Source organism: Schistocerca gregaria, chromosome 4 (genome assembly GCF_023897955.1).
Source record: "Schistocerca gregaria isolate iqSchGreg1 chromosome 4, iqSchGreg1.2, whole genome shotgun sequence".
Lineage (NCBI taxonomy): Eukaryota > Metazoa > Arthropoda > Insecta > Orthoptera > Acrididae > Schistocerca > Schistocerca gregaria.
Window position 1 is genome coordinate 438058994 of NC_064923.1, and position 6195 is coordinate 438065188.

Here is a 6195-nt window from a genome sequence, read left to right on the forward strand (position 1 = left end):
ACATGTAATTTCTAGTATAATATATTTGTCAAATGTATATCCGTTTTTCATCTGCATTTCTTCGTGGTGTAGCAATTTTAATGGCCAGTAGTGTACCTCTTTCCGTAGATACTCACGACAGTAGCACCTGAACACTCGACCTGCTTCTCCGTTTTCGAGATACTTACTCGCATGCTCTGCGTGGTGGTAGTCTGCCATTCGCCACCGTCGTTTATCTCAGTGGATTTCCCGATTTGAAGATCGCACCTTTGCTTGGGTGACCCCCACCCGTGACTGCTCCGTTTGCATAATTTTGCTACCGCGTCACGTGCCCGCAACGCCACCAGGCCAGACGGCATTCAACGTCGCGGTGGGCAGTGATGATAATGTTTTGGCTTATCAGTGTGCCTCAGTTCCGATGATTGCACGCCAATTTGCAGCTCTTCCAGAATTCTCTGACTGGCTGCAGCAGTGTTGTCAACCAGTGTCATAACTTTTTTGAGACTTAACTTTAATGTCCCTCCTTAGCCAAAATTCAACTCCAAATTTAATTTGATCTTTTGGCAGACATTAGATTTTTGAAAAGTAAATGAACTGAAAAAAAATTAAGGACAGAAGATTTTGTTTCTATAAAGGGCAGTAGAATGAAAACTAGACAGCCGCGCCGAGTGGCCTGGCCATGTCACGAATCGGGCGGCCACTCCCGCCGGAGGCTCGAGTCCTCCCTCGGGGATGAGTGTGAGTGTTGTCCTTAGCGTAAGATACTTTAAGTAGTGTGAAAGTGTAGGGACCGATGACTTCAGCAGTTTGGTCCCATAGGAATTCACACACATTTGAACGTTTGAAAACTAGACAGATGGAGAAAAGGTAAATAGATTATTGGTCATATCAAAAGTAATCCACATATCTGTTAATACACTTATCCCACTGAGAGACGAAACGGTGACTGCCCTTATGGAAAAATGTTTGCGTTGCAGTTGCCTGCGGAACCATGACTGTTCCCATGCATGCACACCCGAATCAAATCGATGAGAACGACGAATGTACTTCTTAAGGGTTCCAAATATACAGGGTGTTACAAAAAGGTACGGCCAAACTTTCAGGAAACATTCCTCACACACAAAGAAAGAAAATATGTTAGGTGGACATGTGTCCGCAAACGCTTACTTTCCATGTTAGAGCTCATTTTATTACTTCTCTTCAAATCACATTAATCATGGAATGGAAACACACAGCAACAGAACGTACCAGCACGACTTCAAACACTTTGTTACAGGAAATGTTCAAAATGTCCTCCGTTAGCGAGGATACACGCATCCACCCTCCATCGCATGGAATCCCTGATGCGCTGATGCAGCCCTGGAGAATGGCGTCTTGTATCACAGCCGTCCACAATACGAGCACGAAGAGTCTCTACATTTGGTACCGGGGCTGCGTAGACAAGAGCTTTCAAATGCCCCCATAAATGAAAGTCAAGAGGGTTGAGGGTGGAGGCCATGGAATTGGTCCGCCTCTACCAGTCTATCGGTCACCGAATCTGTTGTTGAGAAGCGTTCGAACACTTCGACTGAAATGTGCAGGACCTCCATAGTGCATGAACCACATGTTGTGTCGTAGTTGTAAAGGCACATGTTCAAGCAGAACAGGTAGAGTATCCCGTATGAAATCATGATAACGTGCTCCATTGAGCGTAGGTGGAAGAACATGGGCCCAATCAAGACATCACCAACAATGCCTGCCCAAACGTTCTGTAGAGCAATGAGTCGCATGTCAACATTACCTTCCTTCAATTGGGCCAACTGGTGGTGAATCGAGGAAGTACAGTACATACTGACGAAACTAAAATGTGCTCTAACATGGAACTTAAGCGTTTCCGGACACATATCCACATAACATCTTTTCTTTATTTGTGTGTGAGGAATGTTTCCTGAAAGTTCGGTCGTAACTTTTTGTAACACCCTATATACAGATCATATGGGGAGAGGTCAGAACTACGCAGAGGATGTGTAGAAAATTCCCGTCGAAATGTCTGAATGGTAAACAGCCGTAACAACTTTTGGTTCCGCTTTCATATTGCCAAGATTGTTTTGTGTACGCTGAAGTAGGTTCGCTGGGAACCCATTTCATATCCTCTACACAGTCCAGAATTTTAGAGCACTGAAGAAAGACATACGTGAGCGTTAATTTGCTTCGGAAGAAGAGAGGCACGTCTGGGTAAATCATAGTTCCGTTGGCAACCGCGAACTTCTTTCCACGAACACATTGACCGACTTGTCTCATAGTGGGATAAATACACTTCTGAAAATTGAAATAAGAACACCGTGAATTCATTGTCCCAGGAAGGGGAAACTTTATTGACACATTCCTGGGGTCAGATACATCACATGATCACACTGACAGAACCACAGGCACATAGACACAGGCAACAGAGCATGCACTATGTCGGCACTAGTACAGTGTATATCCACCTTTCACAGCAATGCAGACTGCTATTCTCCCATGGAGACGATCGTAGAGATGCTGGATGTAGTCCTGTGGAACGGCTTGCCATGCCATTTCCACCTGGCGCCTCAGTTGGACCAGCGTTCGTGCTGGACGTGCAGACCGCGTGAGACGGCGCTTCATCCAGTCCCAAACATGCTAAGTGGGGGACAGATCCGGAGATCTTGCTAGCCAGGGTAGTTGACTTACACCTTCTAGAGCACGTTGGGTGGCACGGGATACATGCGGACGTGCATTGTCCTGTTGGAACAGCAAGTTCCCTTGCCGGTCTGGGAATGGTAGAACGACGGGTTCGATGACGGTTTGGATGTACCGTGCAATATTCAGTGTCCCCTCGACGATCACCAGAGGTGTACGGCCAGTGTAGGAGATCGCTCCCCACACCATGATCCCGGGTGTTGGCCCTGTGTGCCTCGGTCGTATGCAGTCCTGATTGTGGCGCTCACCTGCACGGCGCCAAACACGCATACGACCATCATTGGCACCAAGGCAGAAGCGACTCTCATCGCTGAAGACGACACGTCTCCATTCGTCCCTCCATTCACGCCTGTCGCGACACCACTGGAGGCGGGCTGCACGATGTTGGGGCGTGAGCGGAAGACGGCCTAACGGTGTGCGGGACCGTAGCCCAGCTTCATGGAGACGGTTGCGAATGGTTCTCGCCGATACCCCAGGAGCAACAGTGTCCCTAATTTGCTCGGAAGTGGCGGTGCGGTCCCCTACGGCACTGCGTAGGATCCTACGGTCTTGGCGTGCATCCGTGCGTCGCTGCGGTCCGGTCCCAGGTCGACGGGCACGTGCACCTTCCGCCAACCACTGGCGACAACATCGATGTACTGTGGAGACCTCACGCCCCACGTGTTGAGCAATTCGTCGGTACGTCCACCCGGCCTCCCGCATGCCCACTATACGCCCTCGCTCAAAGTCCGTCAACTGCACATACGGTTCACGTCCACGCTGTCGCGGCATGCTACCAGTGTTAAAGACTGCGATGGAGCTCCGTATGCCACGGCAAACTGGCTGACACTGACGGCGGCGGTGCACAAATGCTGCGCAGCTAGTGCCATTGGACGGCAAACACCGCGGTTCCTGGTGAGTCCGCTGTGCCGTGCGTGTGATCATTGCTTGTACAGCCCTCTCGCGGTGTCCGCAGCAAGTATGGTGGGACTGACACACCGGTGTCAATGTTTTCTTTTTTCCATTTCCAGGAGTGTATATTTGACTGCCAGTTACAGAATACCTAAACTACAACGCCGAAAAAAGGATTACTACACCTGGAAATACATCCTCGATTTTGATCCGATCGCAGCATATAACACATGAGGATAGTAGATGCCCTGAGAATGGTTTCAGTGTCATCCGCCGAGAGATATCGCAGTGGCATAGATACCTGGCCACCATCTGCGTCCATTCTTTAATAGGCTCTTTGTGCTACAAACTTGTGAAGACGCTCTCGTGCTTCCTACAGCCAACTGAGTGAGTTTGAAAGGGATCAAACTTTAGTCTTCTGAGTGGTGGGATTGACCCTTTAGGGGATTTGCCACCCAAGTTGGACGTGCTGCGTCTTTTGCGCAACGATGCTGGTATTAGTGGTAACGTGAACATTTCGTAGCTGTAGATGAGGCACTGGTTGTTCGCACAGCACAGATGCTCTCCAGGATGGTCGCGTTGTAGGGGTTGCAGTGACACCTGGTACAGCTATCACAGCACAGATAAGGGAGCTTGTGAGCCCACATGCGTCAACACGAACCTCTGAAAAACGGTTAGTAGCAGAGGTACGCACACTTCTAGCCCATCTTACTCTCACGCCACAACACTGACGCGCACAGCTCAGCTTGTGCCGTCAGACGATCACTTGGAAGATGGAATGGCGCGTCGTGGTGTTCAGCGTTAAAAACAGATTCTGCCCGCTGGCAACCGATGTTCGTTTGCGGGTACAACGTACACCTGGTGAGCGCTGTCACGTAGAGTGTATTCGTCCAAGACACAGTGGCCCCATCGCAGGCCCTATGGTCTGGGGTGCGACATTCTTCAACTCTCGTTCACCGTTGGTGTTTCTGGAGCGGTCGCTAACGTGCGCTCTGTACATGCATAACGTTGTTGGACCAGTTCTTGGAACAGGACGGCGATGTGTTGCTCCAGCACGATAATGCTCTGCCACACACTGTCCATGAAACTCCGTGTTCTGCAAGACATGCAGCAACTGCCCTAGCCAGCGCAATCTCCGGACTTATATCCAATCGAGCAAATATGGGATACGAAGGAACGTGAAGTGACTCGTGCGACTTCGTCGACCAGCAACACAGAAGTATGTGAACAGGTGGAGCAGTCGTGGCACAACGTAGCCCAGGAGAGCACTGGCCATCTACATGACCAACTGGAAGCTAGAGTCAGCGCCTGGATGGACGACCGTGGAGGCTACACCACAAATAATATGGGTGTTTCAGAATGGGTTGACACCTTGTACCTCAGAACCGCTTGTGCTGCTGACCTGTAACTGTCATCATTCCATGAACCCCATATGCTCTGTTGCAACAATAAATGTTGAGTGAACTGGAAGCTTCTTTAAAGGGCGTACTAATTTTTTTCCTGCATTTTAGGTACTTTACAACATGCATTTTACGCCACATATTTGACTCACTTCTTAATTAGAGAATGTTTTTTGCACAATCATTCGTTATTAATTACTAACGAGTTCCAAGATTCAGATATAGTATACATGCGGCATTTACCCTCTGACTCAGTCTGTCATCGTAACAAATGAAACTAATGTCAAACAACTGAAAATAATGATTTTTGAAGTTAAAAATGTTACATAACGTACTGTTTAATTGGCAAAGTGTTTAGTTTAACAGAATGAGATTTTCACTCTGCAGCGGAGTGTGCGCTGATATGAAACTTCCTGGCAGATTAAAACTGTGTGAGCGACCGAGACTCGAACTCGGGACCTTTGCCTTTCGCGGGCAAGTGCTCTACCAGCTGAGCTACCGAAGCACGACTCACGACCGGTACTCACAGCTTTACTTCTGCCAGTATCCGTCAGAGTAAAGCTGTGAGTATCGGTCGTGAGTCGTGCTTCGGTAGCTCAGTTGGTAGAGCACTTACCCGCGAAAGGCAAAGATCCCGAGTTCGAGTCTCGGTCGGGCACACAGATTTAATCTGCCAGGTAGTTTCATATCAGCGCACACTCCGCTGCAGAGTGAAAATCTTATTCTGGAAACATCCCCCAGGCTGTGGCTAAGCCATGTCTCCACAGTATCCTTTCTTTCAGGAGTGCTAGTTCTGCATGTTTCGCAGAAGAGCTTCTGTAAAGTTTGGAAGGTAGGAGACGGATACTGGCAGAAGTAAAGCTGTGAGTACCGGCCGTGAGTCGTGCTTCGGTAGCTCAGTTGGTAGAGCACTTGCCCGCGAAAGGCAAAGGTCCCGAGTTCGAGTCTCGGTCGGGCACACAGTTTTAATCTGCCAGGATGTTTAGTTTAAATCTGTCACTGAAGAATTCACAAATCTATATTAACGTGTCAGGAGTTTGATGAAAAATTATAAAATGTAACTTTTAGGTATTTTTGAAGATTTGAGAAAATATTTTAATTACAGAAATGAAAAACGTACAGCGCTTAGCTATTGTTATTTTGAAGGCTAACATAAAAGTTGCAGCATTATATTCGCATCTTGGCGTGTGTTTTGTACTATATTCAAATCGTATGCGCACGTGAC

At 48.2% G+C, this 6195-nt stretch overlaps 1 non-coding gene across 1 annotated transcript; it reads left to right on the top strand.

Moving 5' to 3' along the window:
• Nucleotides 1-5854: 5854 nt before the first annotated feature.
• On the top strand, nucleotides 5855-5929 carry Trnas-cga (transfer RNA serine (anticodon CGA)). Its single transcript has one exon. It is a non-coding gene; the product is annotated as a tRNA-Ser (tRNA).
• The last annotated feature ends 266 nt before the right edge of the window (nucleotides 5930-6195 follow it).